We start from the raw sequence: 23,556 nt of genomic DNA, 5'->3' as shown, positions 1-23,556 counted from the left end.
ATACAAAACCAGTCGGTGCTCAAGCTCCAGCTTCCTCGCCAACACCAACAGTCACATCGCCTGCTCCAGCGCCCTCACCAGCAGTCACATCGCCTGCTCCAGCACCCTCACCAGCAGTCACATCGCCTGCTCCAGCTTTTCCTGCTCTGTCTACAAATTTTTCTTCCTCACCATCACCTCCAGATTTGTCCTCTTCTTCCTTATCTCCTCCCATCTTACCTTCTCCTTTGCCATCACCACTTACATCCCTTCTGAAGGTAAAAAGATGCTTGGAGCAGTGCTAAAAAAATGGAGGAGCGTGAAAAGCGAGAGGAGGAGGCCATTGCTCTACAAAAGAAAATTGTAGAGCAAAATGTGCCGATGACGGGGGTTCTGAACCAAGTGACACAAGCACTAACCTCGATGTCAGAGATTATGGCTAAATTGTGTGAACAATTAAATAAATAAAAATAAAATAAAACAAGAAAAAACGTTAACTTCGGTTGCACCGAAGCTAAATACCCTTCACAGGTGCATTTCTATAGCTATATGCTATAGTTTTTTAGAGATTACACTGTTGCTTTAAAAAATAATATATACCAAATTTCGTGAATATATCTTGTCAAATGTGAAAGTTGTCCATAAATGAACTTGGTTCCGATCATTCAGTTTGTATGACAGCTATATGCTATAGTTAATCGATCTGATCAATTTCTTCGGAGATTACATGGTTGCTTTAGAAAATAATATAAACCAAATTTCGTGAATATATCTTGTCAAATGTGAAAGTTTTCCATACAAGCATTTGACTCCGATCGTTCAGTTTGTATGGCAGCTGTATGTTATAGTGGTCCGATATCGGCCGTTCCGACAAATGAGCAGCTTCTTGAAGAGAAAATGACGTTTGAAAAACTTCAAGACGATATCTTAAAAACTGAGGGACTAGTTCGTATATATACAGACAGACGGACGGACAGACAGACGGACATGGCTAAATCGACTCAGCTCGATATACTGATCATTTCATATATACCTTATAGGGTCTCCGACGATTCCTTCTGGTTGTTACAAACTTCGTGACAAACTTAATACTCTCTTTGGCAACTTTGTTGCGAGAGTATAAAAATAAAATAAAATGAATTATTAAAACATATGTAGATGTCTTTTTATTCATGCTTAGAGGAAGTAAAATATATATACAGAGAGTAAAATGTACAGAGACAGTAAGTAACTTACATATACATATGTATGTATATACTTATATTTAAGTACATAACGCCACTGGAAATATATACATACATATATGTATATTATAAAGACATGATGTAACGTTCTCTTACCCTAGCAACCTCCCTAAAATTGGGGTTTTCGAAAACAATTTCGGTATCTTGTGATTCTTCTAAAACTTCTTCGAAGCCAAGGTCTGCAGCCACACCATGCTTCAGTAAAATGTTGTGCTGAATTGTACACGCGCAAATAATCAAATACGCTTTTTCAGGGCTGTAATGAAGAATGCAGTGTTTTGAGAGGCACCGGCATCGTGTCTTCAAAACACCAAAGGCTCTCTCAATGGTATTACGTGCTTTGGCGTACAACTTATTGTAACGCACTTCCTTGCACTTCCCTTCAGCATTTGAAGCGTTCAGCCATGACTTCAATGGATATCCTTGGTTACCTAATAACCACGCATCACTTTGCGCGTTATAAGTACTTGTGAGGTGCATACGTGTTGGGGATGAGGTCCAAATACCAGAATCATGGCAAGACCTGAGATATCTCGCGTTGACAGCGGTTAACAGAAGTCGATGATCACAAACCTGCCAAAAATGCAAATATATGTGTACATGTGTATTAGTAGAAAGATTGGTAAATAGTTTGTGTAATATAGAACATTACGTACTGCTTCTAAATTAAGGCTGTAACATCCTTTCCGGTTCTTGAAAAGTGAGAGAGGAGTAGTGGCGTCTGTGCTTGAGGGTGAAACAATCCCAATATGGGTACAATCGAATGCGCCGATTGTGCCCTTGATCCCAAATTTCGTGTAAAATCTTTAAGAAAAAATTTATTTATTTATATTTATTTTTATTTATTTATCTTACCCCTCCTTTGTATCTGAAACATCCTGCGCGCTTGAAGGGAAATAAATTTCACTGCCCTTAATATCCACAAATAATTTCGAAATAAAGTGCACAGCTCTAGACACAGAGGACTGGCTCATAGAGAGCATATAACTATTACCAACGCATTTTTGGTAAGAGCCATGTCCGTAAAAATACAAACGCGCCAGGAAACGCAGATCAAAAGATATACTCGACTTCTGCACATCATGCGGCACCAATTCACCTATAAGTACTTTACATAGCGATTTTGAGAATCGGAAAGTATTTATAAATGTTGTCTCTTGCATAGTAAAAGGATCGCTTTTGTCTCGTAAACCCTTCAAAATTTTCCTCCTACCCCCCGATTCCTCCTCCTCAACAATCGCCGCATACACAAAGAACAGTTCCTCCAGCGCGAACGTTGGGTGGTTTTTAAAAAGATGTGAATCTATTGAGTTATGTTCAAAAACAAAACTAAGTTATCTTTATTTCACTTATATTTATACAATTGATATCTTAAGCCTAGATAAAGTTTCATCATACATTCTAATAAGTACAAACTTAGGTGTTAGATAATGTGCTGTCTGAATCTACTTAAAGCGTGCCATAAGTTATAGTTTATGGCCACTTCCTTATTGGCGATGTGTCAATAACATATTTGACACATTCGTTTAATAATGAATTTATATGAGTATTGTTTACTTTAGGCAAAAGTGCCCTTAGCTATTGTTGGCGTTAACTTTATTGTTTATTTCAGGCATAAGTGCCGTTAGCTATTGGTGGATTTAACTTGCATGGAAAATAGAAAGTGTAAGAAAAATTTTTAAAGCTGCTTACGAATGCCACTATCACAGATATTGACAATTATCCAATGTACCGGCGCAGAAATACTGAGAATAGTGGCCACACATTTACATTGCAATGGCTGAATTTTACAAATCCAGTAGAATTTGATAATCAGTGGGTGGTACCATATTCACCATTACTTTCAAAATCTCATGAGGCTCATATCAATATCGAGCTTTGCAGTTCTGTAAAATCCATTAAGTACATTTATAAACATATCAATAAAGGCAATGATTTGGCCATATTTGAAGTAAAAATATAAGTAACAAGTAAGGAAGGGCTAAGTTCGGGTGTCGCCGAACATTTTATACTCTCGCATGATAAAATGATAATCGAGATTTCATTATACGTCATTTACATATTTTTCAAATACCGTATTTTTGTAAAGTTTTATTCCGCTATCATCATTGGTTCCTAATGTACATATACATGTATTATACAGAAAAGGCATCAGATGGAATTCAAAATAGCTTTGTATTGGAAGAAGGCGTGGTTGTGAACCGATTTCACCCATATTTCGTACATGTCATCAGGGTGTTAAGAAAATATTATATACCGAATTTCATTGAAATCGGTCTAGTAGTTCCTGAGATATGGTTTTTGGTCCATAAGTGGGCGGCGCCACGCCCATTTTCAATTTTTAAAAAAAGCCTGGATGCAGCTTCCTTCTGCCACTTCTTCCGTAAAATTTAGTGTTTCTGACGTTTTTTATGAGTCGGTTAACGCACTTTTAGTGATTTTCAACATAACCTTTGTATGGGAGGTGGGCGTGGTTATTATCCGATTTGTTCCATTTTTGAACTGTATATGGAAATGCCTTAAAAAACGGCTCTGTAGAGTTTGGTTGACATAGCTATAGTAGTTTCCGAGATATGTACAAAAAACTTAGTAGGGGTTGGGGCCACGCCCACCTTTCCAAAAAAATTACTTCCAAATATGCCCCTCCCTAATGTGATCCTTTGTGCCAAATTTCATTTTAATATCTTTATTTATGGCTTAGTTATGACCCTTTATAGGTTTTCGGTTTCCGCCATTTTGTGGGCGTGGCAGTGGGCCGATTTTGCCCATCTTCGAACTTAACCTTCTTATGGAGCCAAGGAATACGTGTACCAAGTTTCATCATGATATCTCAATTTTTACTCAAGTTACAGCTTGCACGGACGGACGGACAGACGGACGGACAGCAGACATCCGGATTTCGACTCTACTCGTCGCCCTGATCACTTTGGTATATATAACCCTATATCTGACTCTTTTAGTTTTAGGACTTACAAACAACCGTTATGTGAACAAAACTATAATACTCTCCTTAGCAACATTGTTGCGAGAGTATAAAAATAATGAAATAACACGATACCAAATGGGTAGATACATTAACATTGGCATATTCTTAGCTTTCCCATACACGAGAGCATCTTGCAGTCTATCTTGAAAATTGTCAACGTGTATCCTTCACAGAAGAAAATGTTCTCCAAAGAGCTCTTGAGGTTCCAAAAACGACACTAACTGAATTTTTTACATTATATCAAAAATGTGATATTTTTGACCAATTCGCAAAGACATTGATACATACTGATGTTCCACGTTATTTCACATGGAACAAATCCGATAAAAAATGGGAGCCACGAAAACAAGGAAAACCACATTGCTATATTATATAATATAACAAATTATGAAATAAATTTGTGTATATCGATTAACTATTATCAATAAAATAAATCAATAACATGAGAAGCAAACAGAAGCTCGATAACCAAATTTAGTTACTTATATCCTGGAGCCTTAGCACCTCTTATCATCAAAATACATACATATGTATATCATACACTGCGATTTAATGCATAGCAAATTTAATAATATAGCAATGTGATAATACCTACACGTATATATTTTAATTAAAGTTTTGAACAATCAAGCACTAATTATTTAAAAGCCAGAATAATTTTACTGTATTATCTTCACTATAATATGAATTTAATTTACACTTCAGTCTAAGTAAGACGCGGCTGGTTATCCTAACATCAAAAATTTAAAAAGTAAGAATAATAGAATATTTTGTTACAAATTATTTGTCTATTGATACGATAGCTTACATCTCAATTTTCAATCACAATATTATTTTATTTCAAATTCTTTGTCTACTAGTTGGCAGTCACAATTGTCCCTTAGCTCCAAAAGATTCTAACAGATGGTGATAATTATTGATTGGATTGAATTCAATAAATGGCGCTATGTTAAGAATACAAATATAATAGCATAATAACTACCTATTGCTGAAACTGTTTTAATAAAAATAAGCAAACAAATATGGACACACAAATGGATAATCAGCATATGTAAGTAACTTTGCAAATTTTAAATATATATATATATAATAATTTCATATGTATATTCCTGGGCGCACAAAAACGGAAAGGACAACTCAGGAGCAGCTGCAACTTTATATAATGTTTTGCAAGCAGCATCCTGACCTGCAAGGGGGAAGCTAACTCCGACCAACCCTCAATGGCTGCAAATACTTTGGTCGGAGTTAGCAGATAATTTAAATGCCTTAAGAGGTCCAACTCGGTCGGCAACCAAGTGGAGGGAGGTAAGTTCATAAATGCTTGCATATGTTTCACATTATTAAAATATGTTTTCATAGTCCTTAATGCATTGGAAACATCAGTTGCGATCGCGAGCGCGCAAACTGAAGGCACATGCGCAAGCGACTGGTGGAGGCACTCCGATAAATGGAATAACTGAGTTCGAGGAGCAAGCCATTCCAACTTTTGGGGCAGCAGCGGTGGATGGATTGCCGGGTGTTGCGACTTTGGGTCACCAGAAATATTTTAATTTAATATTTGTCGGACAATATATTTTATTATTACATGAGGCAATAATTGGTCCGTTTTATACTTACAGGTTTTGCCGCCGTTGTATTTAAATACAGAACCAGTCGCTGCTCAAGCTCCAGCTTCCTCGCCAACACCAACAGTCACATCGCCTGCTCCAGCGCCCTCACCAGCAGTCACATCGCCTGCTCCAGCTTTTCCTGCTCTGTCTACAAATTTTTCTTCCTCACCATCACCTCCAGATTTGTCCCCTTCTTCCTTATCTCCTCCCATCTTACCTTCTCCTATGCCATCACCTACTTACATCCCTTCTGAAGGTAAAAAGATGCTTGCAGCAGTGCTACAAAAAAAGCCATCACCTACTTACATCCCTTCTGAAGGTAAAAAGATGCTTGGAGCAGTGCTAAAAAAAATTGAGGAGCGTGAAAAGCGAGAGGAGGAGGCCATTGCTCTACAAAAGAAAATTGTAGAGCAAAACGAGCAGATGACGGGGGTACTGAACCAAATGACACAAGCACTAACCTCGATGTCAGAGGTTATGGCTAAATTGTGTGAACAATTAAATAAATAACAAGTAAGGAAGAGCTAAGTTCGGGTGTCGCCGAACATTTTATACTCTCGCATGATAAAGTGATAATCGAGATTTCATTATACGTCATTTACATATTTTTCAAATACCGTATTTTTGTAAAGTTTTATTCCGCTATCATCATTGGTTTAAAAAATAATATATACCAAATTTCGTGAATATATCTTGTCAAATGTGAAAGTTGTCCATAAATGAACTTGGTTCCGATCATTCAGTTTGTATGACAGCTATATGCTATAGTTAACCGATCTGATCAATTTCTTCGGAGATTACATTGCTGCTTTAGAAAATAATATAAACCAAATTTCGTGAATATATCTTGTTAAATGTGAAAGTTTTCCATACAAGAACTTGATTCCGATCGTTCAGTTTGTATGGCAGCTATATGCTATAGTTAACCGATCTGAACAATTTCTTCGGAGATTACATTGTTGCTTTAGAAAATAATATAAACCAAACTTCGTGAATATATCTTGTCAAATGTGAAAGTTTTCCATACAAGCATTTGATTCCGATCGTTCAGTTTGTATGGCGGCTATATGCTATAGTTAATCGATCTGATCAATAATCTTCGGAGATTACATTGTTGCTTTAGAAAATAATATAAACCAAATTTCGTGAATATATCTTGTCAAATGTGAAAGTTGTCCATAAATGAACTTGGTTCCGATCGTTCAGTTTGTATAACAGCTATATGCTATAGTTAACCAATCTGATCAATTTCTTCGGAGATTACATGGTTGCTTTAGAAAATAATATAAACCAAATTTCGTGAATATATCTTGTCAAATGTGAAAGTTTTCCATACAAGAACTTAATTCCGATCGTTCAGTTTGTATGACAGCTATATGCTATAGTTAACCGATCTGATCAATTTATTCGGAGATTACACTGTTGCCACAAAAAATAATCTATACAAAATTTCGTGAATATATCTTGTCAAATGTGAAAGTTGTCCATAAATGAACTTGGTTCCGATCGTTCAGTTTGTATGGCAGCTATATGCTATAGTTAACCGATCTAAACAATTTCTTCGGAAATGACATTGTTGCTTTAGAAAATAATATATACCGAATTTCGTGAATATATCTTGTCAAATGCTTCAGTAAAATGTTGTGAAGAATTGTACACGCGTAAATAATCAAAGACGCTTTTTCAGGGCTGTAATGAAGAATGCGGTGTTTTGAGAGGCACCGGAATCGTGACTTCAAAACACCAAAGGTTCTCTCAATGGTATTACGTGCTTTGGCGTACAACTTAATGTAACGCACTTCCCTTGCATTTGAAGGTTCAGCCATGGCTCCAATGGATATCCTTGGTCACCTAACAACCACGAATCACTTTGCGTGTTATAGGTACTTGTGAGGTGCATACGTGTTGGGGATGTGGTCCAAATACCAGAATCATGACAAGACCCGAGATATCTCGCGTTGACAGCGGTGAACAGAAGTCGATGATCACAACCCTGCCAAAAATGCAAATATATATGTATGTACATATGTATTAGTAGAAAGATTGGTAAATAGTTTGTATAATATAGAAGCAGTACGTTTCTACATTAAGGCTGTAAAATCCTTTCCGGTTCATGAAAAGTGAGAGAGGAGTAGTGGCGTCCGTGCTTGAGGGTGAAACAATCCCAATATGGGTGCAATCGATTGCGCCGATTGTGCCCTTGATCCCAAATTTCGTGTAAAATCTTTAAGAAAGAATTTATTTATTTATTTATATTTATTTTTATTTATTTATCTTACCCCTCCTTTGTATCTGAAACATCCTGCGCGCTTGAAGGGAAATAAATTTCACTGCCCTTAATATCCACAATTAATTTCGAAATAAAGTGCACAGCTCTAGACACAGAGGACTGGCTCATAGAGAGCATATATCTATTACCAACGCATTTTTGGTAAGAGCCATGTCCGTAAAAATACAAACACGCCAGGAAACGCAGATCAAAAGATATACTCGACTTCTGCACATCATGCGGCACCAATTCACCTATGAGTACTTTACATAGCGATTTTGAGAATCGGAAAGTATTTATAAATGTTGTCTCTTGCATAGTAAAAGGATCGCTTTTGTCTCGTAAACCCTTCAAAATTTTCCTCCTATCCCCCGATTCCTCCTCCTCAACAATCGCCGCATACACAAAGAACAGTTCCTCCAGCGCGAACGTTGGGTGGTTTTTAAAAAGATGTGAATCTATTGAGTTATGTTCAAAAACCAAACTAAATTATCTTTATTTCACTTGTATTTATACAATTGATATCTTAAGCATAGATAAATAGTTTCATCTTACATTCTAATAAGTACAGACTTACATAGGTGTTAGATGATGTGCTATCTAATTCTACTTAAAGCGTGCCATAAGTTATAGTTTATGGCCACTTCCTTATTGGCGATGTGTCAATAACATATTTGAGCATATTCTTAGCTTTCCCATACGCGACAGCATCTTGCACTCTATCTTTGAAAATTGTCAACGTGTATCCTTCACAGAAGAAAATGTTCTCCAAAGAGCTCTTGAGGCTCCAAAAACCACACTAACTGAATTTTTTACATTATATAAAAAATGTGATATTTTTGGCCAATTTGCAAAGACATTGATACATAGTGATGTTCCACGTTATTTCACATGGAACAAATCCGGTAAAAAAAATGGGAACCACGAAAACAAGGAAAACCACCATTGCTACATTATATAACAAAAAATTATGAAATAAATTTGTGTATATCGATTAACTATTATGAATAAAATAAGTCAATAACATGAGAAGCAAACGGAAGCTCGATAACCAAATTTAGTTACTTATATCCTGGAGCCTAAGCACCTCTTATCATTAAATTACATATACCATACACTGCGATTTAATGCATAGCAAATTTAATAATATAGCAATGTGATAATACCTACACGTATATATTTTAATTAAAGTTTTGAACAATCAATCACTAATTATTTAAAAGCCAAAATAATTTTACTGTATTATCTTCACTATAACATGAATTTAATTTACACCTCAGTCTAAGTAAGACGCGGCTGGTTATCCTAAAAATTCAAAATCAAATCAAAAATTTAAAAAGTAAGAGTAATAGAATATTTTGTTGCAAGTTATTTGTCTATTGATAAGATAGCTTACATCTCAATTTTCAATCACAATGTTATTTTATTTCAAATTCTTTGTCTACTACAGTAAAACCCGGTTGAGTACCTCACGAAAAATGTCAGCATTTTAAGCTACTTAAGCGGGTTGGGTACTTAAAAGAACCCGCTTAAGTAACTCGAGGTGGCTACTTAAAAGAACCCGCTTAAGTACCTCGATGCGGGTACTTAAACGAACATAATTATTTATGTACATATATAATTACATCTTCTTGTTAGCTTACATAAATTAATCCTCGAGTTAAACATAACCATTTAATGAACTATACGTACATATTTTAAAATCAAGACAGTAGCATTATTTGAACACATAAAGGAAAACTTTATTAACAAAACAAGTTAAAGCAATATTAAGCAATTTTTTTAAGAATTCAATTCTTTAAAATTGATTGATTATACATGAATACACCCATATTTTGTATGATGAGGAACATTAGGATGAAAGATACCAATACTTAAATACATACATACATATTTTATTTTAGACAATGAAGAAATCTGTGATCTTTTGATGGTGGGTTTGAAAGTTACATTTAAAGAGTTTTTCTTCAAGCGATTCAATTCCATCAAGATAAAGATTTTTACTAGCTATGTTGTGGCTGCGAAGAAATTAAATGGTGAGCTTAGTGAGTTAGTTTTCGGAGCTAAGAATTTTGAGAAGGAGGTCGCGAAAGGGCTGCTGGAGTTTGCCTCAAAGTATGTGGAACTCCTGATGACGGTAATTACCGAGAATGCCCATCTTCGTGGACAGGTTGACGCTCTTAGAGGAGGATGTGGGGAGCACTTTTCGCCGCCGGGTAGGTCTTTGCCGGCTCCGTCGGCACCGATGCCTGCTCCTGCAGCACAGGTGCCGGGGGCTATTGCCCCGGTTACGCCGAAGCCGGTGGAGACTTGGGCGGTGGTTGTGAGGAGCAAGGGGCCTGCAACTTCCTCTAAGGAAATTATGAAAAAGGTGGTTCAGGAGGTGGGTCCCTCACTTGGAGTGAGGGTCCATGATGTCCGGCCACTTAAGGGAGGTGGGGCGATTCTTCGCACTCCTTCTGCTCGTGAGAGGGAAAGAGTGGTGAAGAATAAAAAGTTTGAGGAGGTGGGGTTGGCCTTCCGGGTGCGACCGGATAGCCCCGTCGCTGGCTGCTTCCGGTGTATGGGTTTTGGCTGAGTGTAGGGCTAGATCAGATGTCTGTCGGAGGTGCGGTCAGGAAAGCCACAGAGCTGCCGGTTGCGTCAATGCACCACATTGCCGCAACTGTGCTTTTAAGGGTAGGCCAGCTGAACATCTGATGATGTCAGCTGTCTGTCGGGGTCTTCCGGGGGGTTTTAAGGTCTTCATGGACCTTAGAGCTAATGGCGCCATAGTTGTGAATAATCCGAGCTATGATTGTGTAGTCTTGGATTCTTCACGGCTGGGTGTTTGTGTAGCTATTGAGGGGGTTTTCGGTAGAATGGTTGTGGCGAGCCACTAGAGCCCTACCTGGGATACATGGACATGCTGCTACTTCTTGTAGGTGGTAGTCCATTTATCCTGGGGATGGATGCGAATGCCTCGTCTTCGATGTGGTTCAGTAAGGTATCCCGGCATTCGTCTGGATATCGGAGCCACAGTCGAGGTGAGGCATTGAGTGAATGGGTGGTGGCTAATGGTCTCCACGTTGTGAATGAGCCCAGTGAGTGGTATACTTTCGATGGGCCTAGGGGTGTGAGTGATATTGACGAGACGCTTACGAATGAGGCAACAAGTAGGGCCTTTAGTGTTAGGTGGGAGGTTAGGGGGGGTGAGGTTTGAATGATGATAATTTGATTCAAATTGTGGTTACCCATCGATCCCCTCCCGCGCCTTATGTGAGTCCATGGCGGCGATGGCGAACCACTGGTACTGACTGGAACCAATACGGACTCTCGGTTGGGGAAGCGGTATCTTGAATACCGCTTAGTGAGTTTGAAGAGTTGGGGGTGGACAAGCAAATTGCTCGTCTCTATGAGGTAGTTTGGGGGGTAAATGATAGGGTTTTTGGTAGGTTTGAGTCTCGTAGGGTTACTAAAATTAAATGGTGGACGCGTGAGCTTACCTTGATGAGGAGGACTGTCAGGCGATTGAGGCGGAAGTTTCAACGCGCCCGGCGGTCCAATTCTGATAGGTTGTCCCAGCTTAGGTATGAATTTAGTTGTGCGAATAGGGATTATAAGGATATGTTAATCAAAATTAAGGAGGATGAGTGGAGGAGTTTTGTTAGGCAGAATAGGAACGACCCCTGGGGTCAGGTCTATAGGGATATTTTCCACGCGAGTGGAAAACGGCTAGGGTTGTTCCTTTCCTGAAGTCCCCTGATAAGATGAGCGATCCTCGATCTTATGGGGGCATCAGTCTCCTTCCAGTACTTGGAAAAGTGCTGGAGAGAGTAATGGTGGAGATTGAGGTGGTTCGTGGCTGCCCGCAGGGTTCCATCTGTGGTCCATATATTTGGAATTTCATGATGAATTCTCTGCATGGACAGCTCGAGCCACTTTGTAAGTGCTGTGCGTATGCGGATGATCTTCTATTTCTGGTGGAAGGTCGTTCGCGGTGTGAATTAGAACGGGCGGGAGGAGATCTCTTGGAGATTGTTAATTCTTTGGGTTTAGGTGTGGGGGTTGACATATTGATGGATAAATCGATGGCAATTCTGCTGAATGTTGAAAGTATCAACGTGTATTTCCTAGACCGAGAGGTCCGGGTAAACCGCTGAACCACTTTCACGCTTGGGATTGTGAACTGAAACTGTTCACATAAACTTGGAATTCCCAGTAAGTGTGAATCATTAACTCGCATTGATTACGTCCCTGCCCTTTGTACACACCGCCCGTCGCTACTACCGATTGAATTATTTAGTGAGGTCTCCGGACGTGATCACTGTGACGCCTTGTGTTTCACGGTTGTTTCGCAAAAGTTGACCGAACTTGATTATTTAGAGGAAGTAAAAGTCGTAACAAGGTTTCCGTAAGTGAACCTGCGGAAGGATCATTATTGTGTTCCTATCCGAAAAAAAATATTAAAAAAACAGAAAAAAAGAATAAAAAAAAATTCTTTTTGTTCTTTTCATTCAATATGTTTTGAATTATTGATAATTATTATTTAAATCGATATGGGTATATCAATAATTTGTATAAAACATATTTGAGTGTTTTTCTTTTTTTTTTTTTCCTTGTAATGCATTATGAGCAGTATATTTATTACATATATCGTGAATATCGCATACATTGTATTTGAACGCTAAAAAACCTTTAAACATATATAGCTGTACTTATTATTTATAAAAAATTTATAAGAAGTTAAATGATCTTTTTATAGAAAATATATAAATGTTAAGTTAATTTGTTCACATTAACGTGTAATTCCTTTTTTATGGTATTTTCTATTTGTGATTAAGTATATGTTATATACATATATTGTGGTTTATTTTCATTCAAGAAATACTGGAAAATGCACAAAGAAGAGAATAACTAAAAATGGTATTACTGTTTTTGTTGACCTAAGAAGAAAAGAACTTAAGGCGCAGCTTGCAAATGTTTTGGTTTAAAATTACAATTTATTGAAAGATGTGTTGTGAAATTTTATTTTAAAAATTTTGTTATAAAAATATTATTATTATTCTTTCAATAAATTAAAAACTCTTGACTTTGAATCAAAAAATTCAAAAAATTTTTACTCTAAGCGGTGGATCGCTCGGCTCATGGGTCGATGAAGAACGCAGCAAAATGTGCGTCATCGTGTGAACTGCAGGACACATGAACATCGACATTTTGAACGCATATTGCGGTCCATGCTGTTATGTACTTTAATTAATTTTAAAGTGCTGCTTGGACTACATATGGTTGAGGGTTGTAAGACTATGCTAAATTAGTTGCTTATTCTTTTAGTTAATTAAAAGAATTTAAGCATATGGTATATTACTGGATTGTATTTTTTAATCCATAATATTAATAGCATAAAAAGAAATATATATACCATATATTCTTGATTACCTCATTTTGAACGAAATTTTATAATAAATGAGAATCTTAGTATTCCCAAAATAAAAAAAAATTTCAATATTATTTAAAATATATTTAAATAAATACATTAAGAGAGGAAAGTCTAGCATAAAAATTTTATTTGTGGTCTAGACCTTATGTCCCTAATGTATTTATTTAAAAGTGGAAGTGGATGAAAATATATATTTTAATATTACATTAAATAAATATATTAATAATTTGAATTGCGATGAAAAGGATTTTATATTTATTATTAGAATTTATAAAATGGTATCGAGATATAAAATATGTTTCTTTAAAATAGCGAAAAAAATAAAAGAATTATATATAAAAAAATAATTTTGTACCAACCTCAACTCATATGGGACTACCCCCTGAATTTAAGCATATTAATGAGGGGAGGAAAAGAAACTAACAAGGATTTTCTTAGTAGCGGCGAGCGAAAGGAAAATAGTTCAGCACTAAGTCACTTTGTCTAAATGGCAAATGTGAGATGCAGTGTATGGAATATCTTAATATCTAGTATGAGAAATTAACGATTTAAGTCCTTCTTAAATGAGGGCATTTACCCATAGAGGGTGCCAGGCCCGTATAATGTTAATGATTACTAAAAAGATATTTCTTGATAGTTCAGCACTAAGTGGATGGTAAACTCCATCTAAAACTAAATATAACCATGAGACCGATAGTAAACAAGTACCGTGAGGGAAAGTTGAAAAGAACTCTGAATAGAGAGTTAAATAGTACGTGAAACTGCTTAGAGGTTAAGCCCGATGAACCTGAATATCCATTATGAAAAATTCATCATTATAACTGTGGTATTTAATTTTAAATATTATAGTAATATTGTGCATTTTTATACTCTCGCAACAAAGTTGCTAAGGAGAGTATTATAGTTTTGTTCACATAACGGTTGTTTGTAAGTCCTAAAACTAAAAGAGTCAGATATAGGGTTATATATACCAAAGTGATCAGGGTGACGAGTAGAGTCGAAATCCGGATGTCTGTCTGTCCGTCCGTCCGTCCGTCCGTGCAAGCTGTAACTTGAGTAAAATAAATATCATGATGAAACTTGGTACACGTATTCCTTGGCTCCATAAGAAGGTTAAGTTCGAAGATGGGCAAAATCGGCCCACTGCCACGCCCACAAAATGGCGGAAACCGAAAACCTATAAAGTGTCATAACTAAGCCATAAATAAAGATATTAAAGTGAAATTTGGCACAAAGGATCGCATTAGAGAGGGGCATATTTGGACGCAGTTGTTTTGGAAAAGTGGGCGTGGCCCCGCCCCCTACTAAGTTTTTTGTACATATCTCGGAAACTACTATAGCTATGTCAACCAAACTCTATAAAGTCGTTACCTTTAGGTATTTCCATATACAGTTCAAAAATGGAAGAAATCGGATAATAACCACGCCCACCTCCCATACAAAGGTTATGTTGAAAATCACTAAAAGTGCGTTAACGGACTAACAAAAAACGTCAGAAACACTAAATTTTACGGAAGAAATTGCAGAAGGAAGCTGCATCCAGGCTTTTTTTAGAAATTGAAAATGGGCGTGGTTTCGCCCACTTATGGACCAAAAACCATATCACAGGAACTACTAGACCGATTTCAATGGAATTCGGTATGTAATATTGTCTTAACACCCTGATGACATGTACGAAATATGGGTGAAATCGGTTCACAACCACGCCTTCTTCCAATATAATGCTATTTTGAATTCCATCTGATGCCTTCTCTGTATAATATATACATTAGGAACAAATGATGATAGCCGAATAAAACTTTACACAAATACGGTATTTGAAAAATATGTAAATGACGTATTATGAAATCTCGATTATCACTTTATCGTGCGAGAGTATAAAATGCTCGGTGACACCCGAACTTAGCCCTTCCTTACTTGTTTTCATATAAGGACATTGTAATCTATTAACATAATAAAGTGTTTATCAAAAGATCATTGGTTTTAAGTTTATTCAAATTAATTTGCTTTTAGCTTATTAACATAGAATAAATACTGATGATTTGATAAAGTGTTGATCGATTTTATTATATACTAGCTGACCCTGCAGCCGTTGCCCTGCGTGAAAGTATGTGTTTTGAAATGAAAAAAAGTTGAAATTATATTCTGTCGAAAATGATTTATTTACGATTTTTCAGCATTTTTTTTATGTAGCGCAACTTAATAAACATAATTTTTTGATTTCTGTTCTGGTGCGTAAATATATAGAGAAGATGGGTTTCCAACTCGTCAACACACCACATATATCTGGCCGTGTGAAAAACATAGCATTTCCCGATTTCCTTGTGTCCTGTTGATTGTCAACGCAAGGGCAATTTTCCCTGGAAGTTGAATACGTTTGAACTGAAATGGCTGTCCCTTGTATTCGATAACTACGTCATAATCATTCGGGTTCCATTACACAGTTTCGGCGCATGGAGATTGTGAAACATAATAATGACAGATCCAACTTTAAGACGCAAATGATGCTGGGGCAGGCTTGGTATGGTATTTGGAAATTCCACTGGATAATTTACGGTTTCGTCTTCCTTGTCAAGACGATTGATCGATTTATATGAGCGCAAACCTCCCGGAACTTGACTTTGAATCTTCCAGTTTAAATCACTAACATCGGTAATTTTGGCAGCTAAAATTGCTCGTGCACTCAAGCTATCGCAGATACGATAATTTGGCCAATGTTCGGATAAACATTCGTGATGAGTTCATCTTCCGTTGAAGTGAATTGACAAAGGGAGGTGAAATTGATATCAAACCACTGGAAGTATCAACCGAAATTTGCCCATTTCCAATTCTTAGCGAATACAATGTAAAATGTCATCGGCAATGTCATTTTTCGTATCCCATAATTAACGCGAATTTAAAGGCTGATATGTCGAAATGATCTTCGCGAAAAGTATGCGAACTTCAGTGGCATGCGAAGTACTATCGCATTGTCCTTCGTCTGTTTCCAGTGATTATCATGTTCCAGCAAATGCTACTGGTGGCATGCTTCTCAAAATGTTGCACACACTGTACCATTCACAATACGCGATGACTTAAATGAAGTTGTTCATGAATTGCAAAAGTAAATATCCTACAAAGCGCTTTATTGCAGTTCACATATCGACTCATTTGATACTGCTGATCTCATATCGTTCAAGGCCAATAACCGCTATGTTGCTTTTTTTGGTGACGTACTTGCAAACGTATTTGATCGATTACACCAATCTGCATTATTCAACATTGACATGAGTTTTGAATGTGAATTAAACAAAAGGGGCGAATATGGTACGACCCATGTGTTGTCAACTTCGATGTGTTGTTAACGTCGATATTCACGCCTCTAAATGCTAAATGTTTTGCCATTGTCGTCTGGTGAGTGACGCCGATACAGTTAATATCCATCATTTCCCATTCCCGTTTCCGAAAGAAAAGCACATGAGTAGTGTTTCGTGCATTTATTGTCAAACATACAAACCAAAGTGGGATTGTAAGGTTCGCAAGGTCCATGAATCATATTGGTTTTCACCACTTCGTATAATTCTGGATCTATCTCTAAATCAGGAATTTCCGCTGAAATGATTTCATCAATTTGATCTGGTGTAATCACCATCCGCATCCAAAGAAGAATGTGTGCGTGCGGCAAACCTCTTTTTTGCTACTCAACAGAACACATTCAGCATCTAACAGCATTATATATACCATAGGTTGCTTCAAGATAAAGACCATCAAACATCGCAGCTATTGTTTAAAAAGTCGTGCTGTGATATCGTTACGATCGCTAGCTGATTGATCGCAATCCATAATTCCGCACGTATGTCATCGCATTTTGGGAGTACTTCTTGCCTTTCTTTGGGCTGCCATACGTTGATGGCAAAAAGAACGCCGACCAATTTTAGCGCCACCTCTTCGTGGCTTCGTAACACATTTCAATCTGTAATTGATCACATCGTCTCAAACATACATAAAGATTTCACTGAATAATTTTCAATAATTTTTCCTTTGGATAGCCGGAATAAAAAAGTAAGCGACCGCAATTGAACGATTGAAATAATTTACAAATCAAAATATTGAAAAAGAAAACAAACAAAAATTGAAAAAAATGTGTACGGAAAATGTTACTTTTTTGGAATTGTCCAATTTTCCGACTTCTCCTCATGAAATGTATAAGGTATTTTGTTTCTAAACCTTTCCCGATCCACAACAAACAACCTTTAAAAATTTCATTAAGATTGGTTCAACCGTTCTCTTAGTGTTATTAACAAACAAACATTCATATTTATTGTAACGTTTGTATGGGGAAAAGAAAAGGGCTGTTTTTAAAGGGTTTTCCGAAACTATTCGAATTTTTTTCTCGCCGTAAAACCATCCTTGAACTTCAACAAACATTTAAGAAAAAGAATTGGCCAAATTGGTCCAGGCGTTATTGAGTTATGCGCGTACATACATTTTTGGTATTCATTTTTATTTATATAGATAATGCTAAAATTCTTTTGAATTTTACAATAATATTATTAGCATTGTTATACTCTCGCAACAATGTTGCTAACGAGAGTATTATAGTTTTGTTCACATAACGGTTGTTTGTAAGTCCTAAAACTAAAAGAGTCAGATATGGGGTTATATATATCAAAGTGATCAGGGCGACGAGTAGAGTCGAAATCCGGATGTCTGTCTGTCCGTCCGTCCGTCCGTCCGTGCAAGCTGTAACTTGAGTAAAATAAATATCATGATGAAACTTGGTACACGTATTCCTTGGCTCCATAAGAAGGTTAATTTCGAAGATGGGTAAAATCGGCCCACTGCCACGCCCACAAAATGGCGGAAACCGAAAACCTATAAAGTGTCATAACTAAGCCATAAATAAAGATATTAAAGTGAAATTTGGCACAAAGGATCGCATTAGAGAGGGGCATATTCGGACGCAATTGTTTTGGAAAAGTGGGCGTGGCCCCGCCCCCTACTAAGTTTTTTGTACATATCTCGGAAACTACTATAGCTATGTCAACCAAACTCTACAGAGTCGTTTTTTTCAAGTATTTCCATATACAGTTCAAAAATGGAAGAAATCGGATAATAACCACGCCCACCTCCCATACAAAGGTTATGTTCAAAATCACTAAAAGTGCGTTAACCGACTAACAAAAAACGTCAGAAACACTAAATTTTACGGAAGAAGTGGCAGAAGAAAGCTGCACCCAGGCTTTTTTTAAAAATTGAAAATGGGCGTGGCGCCGCCCACTTATGGACCAAGAACCATATCTCAGGAGCAACTAGACCGATTTCAATGAAATTCGGTATATAATATTTTCTTAACACCCTGATGACATGTACAAAATATGGGTGAAATCGGTTCACAACCACGCCTTCTTCCAATATAAAGCTATTTTGAATTCCATCTGACGCCTTCTCTGTATAATACGAGTATAAACATTAGGAACCAATGATGATAGCGGAATAAAACTTTACAAAAATACGGTATTTGAAAAATATGTAAATGACGTATTATGAAATCTCGATTATCACTTTATCATGCGAGAGTATAAAATGTTCGGTGACACCCGAACTTAGCCCTTCCTTACTTGTTTTAATATTAATTGTATGCATTTATATGATTAACAATGCGAAAGATTCAGGTTACCTTAGGGACCCGTCTTGAAACACGGACCAAGGAGTCTAACATATGTGCAAGTCATTGGGTTATATTAAACTCAATAGCGTAATTAACTTAACTGTATGGGATTAATTTTTAGTGTATTACACTATTAGTTCAATCCCGGGGCGTTCTATATCTTCTTCTTCTTCTTAATTGGCGTAGACACCGCTTACGCGATTATAGCCGAGTTAACAACAGCGCGCCAGTCGTTTCTCCTTTTCGCTACGTGGCGCCAATTGGATATTCCAAGCGTAGCCAGGTCCTTCTCCACTTGGTCGCTTACAACGGAGTGGAGGTCTTCCTTTTCCTCTGCTTCCCCCGGCGGGTACAGCGTCGAATACTTTCAGAGCTGGAGTGTTTTCGTCCATTCGGACAACATGACCTAGCCAGCGTAGCCGCTGTCTTTTAATTCGCTGAACTATATCAATGTCGTCGTATATCTCGTACAGCTCATCGTTCTATCGAATGCGATATTCGCCGTGGCCAACGCGCAAAGGACCATAAATCTTTCGCAGAACTTTTCTCTCGAAAACTCGCAACGTCGACTCATCTGTTGTTGACAACGTCCAAGCCTCTGCACCATATAGCAGGACGGGAATTATGAGCGACTTATAGAGTTTGGCTTTTGTTCGTCGAGAGAGGACTTTACTTTTCAATTGCCTACTCAGTCCGAAGTAGCACCTGTTGGCAAGAGCAATCCTGCGTTGGATTTCCAGGCTGACATTGTTGGTGGTGTTAATACTGGTTCCTAATTAGACGACATTATCTACAACTTCAAAGTTATGACTGTCAACAGTGACGTGAGTGCCAAGTCGCGAGTGCGACGACCGTTTGTTTGATGACAGGAGATATTTAGTCTTGCTCTCGGTCACTACCAGATCCATCAGCTTCGTTTCCTTATCCAGGCTGGAGAAAGCAGAACTAACGGCGCGGGTGTATTAAGGCCGATGATATCAATATCATCAGCATACGCCAGCAGCTGTACACTCTTATAAAATATGGTACCTTCTCTACTAAGTTCTGCAGCAGCTCGAACTATTTTCTCCAGAAGCAGGTTGAAAAAGTCACACGATAGGGAATCGCCTTGTCTGAAACCTCGTTTGGTATCGAACGGCTCGGAGAGTGTCCTTCCCGATTCTGACGGAGCTCTTCGTGTTGCTCAACGTCAGTTTACACAGCCGTATTAGTTTTGCGGGGATACCAAATTCAGACATCGGGGCATAGAGGCAGTTCCTTTTCGTGCTGTTGAAAGCAGCTTTGAAATCGACGAAGAGGTGGTGTGTGTTGATTCTCCTTTCACGGGTCTTTTCCAAGATTTGGTGAATATCTGGTCGGTTGTTGATTTTCCAGGTCTGAAGCCACACTGATAAGGTCCAATCAGTTTGTTGACGGTGGGCTTTAATCTTTCACACAATACACTCGATAGAACCTTACATGCGATGTTGATGAGGCTATCCTTACGGTAGTTGGCGCAGATTGTGGGGTCTCCTTTTTTATGGATTGGGCAGAGCACATACTTAAATTCCAATCGTTGGGCATGCTTTCGTCCGACCATATTTTACAAAGAAGCTGATGCATGCTCCTTATCAGTTCTTCGCCGCCGTGTTTGCATGGCTCGGCCGGTAATCCATCGGTCCCCGCCGCTTTGTTGTTCTTCAGGCGGGTAATTGCTATTCGAACTTCTTCATGGTTCGGCAATGGAACGTCTGCTCCATCGTCATCGATTGGGGAATCGGGTTCTCCTGGCGTTGTGCGTTCACTGCCATTTAGCAGGCTGAAGAAGTGTTCCCTCCACAGTTTAAGTATGCTCTGGGCATCGGTGACTAGATCACCTTTGAGGGTCCTACAAGAGTATGCTCCGGTCTTGAAACCTTCTGTAAGCCGCCGCATTTTTTCGTAAAATTTTTGAGCATTACCCCTGTCGGCCAGCTTATCAAGCTCTACGTACTCACACATTTCGGCCTCTTTCTTTTTCTGTCTTCAAATGCGTCTCGCTTCCCTTTTCAACTCTCGGTATCTATCCCATCCCGCACGTGTTGTGGTCGATCGTAACGTTGCGAGGTAGGCAGCCTGTTTTCTCTCCGCTGCGGCGCGGCACTCCTCGTCGTACCAGTTGTTCTTTTGCACTTTCCGAAAACCAAGGGTTTCGGATGCAGCTGTACGTAAGGAGTTTGAAATGCCGTCCCACAGTTCCCTTATACCGAGTTGTTGATGAGTGCTCTCAGAGAGCAGGAGTGCAAGCCGAGTAGAAAAACGTTCGGCAGTCTGTTGTGATTGCAGCTTTTCGACGTCGAACCTTCCTTGTGTTTGTTGGCGTGCGTTTTTGCTGCACAGAGGCGGGTGCGAATCTTGGCTGCAACAACATAGTGGTCCGAGTCGATGTTAGGACCCTGGAGCGCACGCACATCTAAAACACTGGAGACGTGTCTTCCGTCTATCACAACATGATCGATCTGGTTGGTAGTTTTTCGATCCGGAGACAGCCAGGTAGCTTGATGAATTTTTTTGTGCTGGAATCTAGTACTACAGATAACCATATTTCGGGCCCCGGCGAAGTCGATCAGCCTCAACCCATTTGGGGATGTTTCCTCGTGGAGGCTGAATTTACCGACCGTAGTGCCAAAGATACCTTCTTTGCCCACCATGGCGTTAAAGTCGCCAAGCACGATTTTGACATCGTGGCGGGGCATCTCTCATAATGCGTTCCAAGCACTCATAAAAGGCATCTTTGGTCACATCGTCCTTCTCATCCGTCGGAGCGTGGGCGCAGATCAGCGATATGTTGAAGAACCTCGCTTTGATGCGGATTGTGGCTAGACGTTCATTCACCGGAGTGAATGATAGTACTCGGCGACGGAGTCTCTCCACCCACGAATCCCACACCAAACTTGCGCTCGCTTTATGGCCACTGTAGTAAATGTCACAAGGACCTACTCGTCTCTGTCCTTGTCCCGTCCATCCCGCATTTCTTGGACGGCGGTGATGTCAGCCTTTATTTTCACGAGGACATCAACCAGCTGGGCAGACGCACCTTCCCAATTAAGGGACCGGACCATTCCCGGTGCATGCCCTGATATCGTTGTCCTTATTTCGTTTGCCATGGTCGTCATCAAAAGAGGTTTTCTCATCCGAGGCTGTTTGTCGCTTTTCATTGGGATAGGCTTTTTACGTGGCGGGTCCCAAACCCAGCGCACAACCCTATGCAGGGGATGTTTCGCCTTCTCACTTTAGCTCACCTTCAAACGGATGTTCTTAGGCTACCCAGAGGATACTTGGTCAAAGACCGGAAGTCGTGAGCTGCTTGAATCATATGTAAAAGAATCGTTCCTGGCCACTCCCAAGTGAATGGCGATCAGAGAACTTTCCTCACTTGCGTGAACTTCTACACATGACCCCATCCTCCTATATAGTTATGTATAATGATAATTTATTATTATTTATACGTCTAACTGGAGCGTACCTCGAGCATATATGCTGTGACCTCAAAGATGGTGATCTATACTAGATCAGGTTGAAGTCAGAGGAAACCCTGATGAAAGACCGAAACAGTTCTGACGTGCAAATCGATTGTCAGAATTGAGTATAGGGGCGAAAGACCAATCGAACCATCTAGTAGCTGGTTCCCTCCGAAGTTTCCCTCAGGATAGCTGGTGCATTTAAATATTATGTAAAATAATCTTATCTGGTAAAGCGAATGATTAGAGGCCTTAGGGTCGAAACGACCTTAACCTATTCTCAAACTTTAAATGGGTAAGAACCTCACCTTTCTTGATATGAAGGTTGAGGTTATGATATAATGTGCCCAGTGGGCCACTTTTGGTAAGCAGAACTGGCGCTGTGGGATGAACCAAACGTAATGTTACGGTGCCTAAATTAACAACTCATGCAGATACCATGAAAGGCGTTGGTTGCTTAAAACAGCAGGACGGTGGACATGGAAGTCGTAATCCGCTAAGGAGTGTGTAACAACTCACCTGCCGAAGCAACTAGCCCTTAAAATGGATGGCGCTTAAGTTGTATACCTATACATTACCGCTAAAGTAGATGATTTATAATACAATTTCGGTTGGATTATAAATTTTGAAACTTTAGTGAGTAGGAGGGTAAATGGTGTGCTTAGAAGTGTTTGGCGTAAGCCTGCATGGAGCCGCTATTGGTACAGATCTTGGTGGTAGTAGCAAATAATCGAATGAGACCTTGGAGGACTGAAGTGGAGAAGGGTTTCGTGTGAACAGTGGTTGATCACGAGTTAGTCGGTCCTAAGTTCAAGGCGAAAGCCGAAAATTTTCAAGTTTTAATGAAATGAAGTGAAATTGAATTTTTTTATTTCATAGTAATTAAACACTTGAATAATTTTGAACGAAAGGAATACGGT

At 38.7% G+C, this 23,556-nt stretch overlaps 2 long non-coding RNA genes and 1 other non-coding gene across 3 annotated transcripts; 2 read left to right on the top strand and 1 right to left on the bottom strand.

Moving 5' to 3' along the window:
- Window positions 1-5,346: 5,346 nt before the first annotated feature.
- LOC120781971 lies at window positions 5,347-6,325 on the top strand. The gene is made up of 2 exons (XR_005706200.1): window positions 5,347-5,514; window positions 5,569-6,325. It is a non-coding gene; the product is annotated as an uncharacterized LOC120781971 (long non-coding RNA).
- A 1,792-nt stretch (window positions 6,326-8,117) lies between these two features.
- On the bottom strand, window positions 8,118-9,561 carry LOC120781970. Its single transcript, XR_005706199.1, has 3 exons — window positions 9,485-9,561; window positions 8,666-9,393; window positions 8,118-8,546 (listed from the first exon to the last, which is right to left on the bottom strand). It is a non-coding gene; the product is annotated as an uncharacterized LOC120781970 (long non-coding RNA).
- Window positions 9,562-13,187: 3,626 nt separating this feature from the next.
- Window positions 13,188-13,366, top strand: LOC120781974. The gene has a single exon (XR_005706201.1). It is a non-coding gene; the product is annotated as a 5.8S ribosomal RNA (ribosomal RNA).
- The last annotated feature ends 10,190 nt before the right edge of the window (window positions 13,367-23,556 follow it).

Source organism: Bactrocera tryoni, unplaced genomic scaffold, assembly GCF_016617805.1.
Source record: "Bactrocera tryoni isolate S06 unplaced genomic scaffold, CSIRO_BtryS06_freeze2 scaffold_800, whole genome shotgun sequence".
Classification (NCBI taxonomy): Eukaryota; Metazoa; Arthropoda; class Insecta; order Diptera; family Tephritidae; genus Bactrocera; species Bactrocera tryoni.
This window is presented reverse-complemented; position numbering and strand designations above follow the sequence as displayed.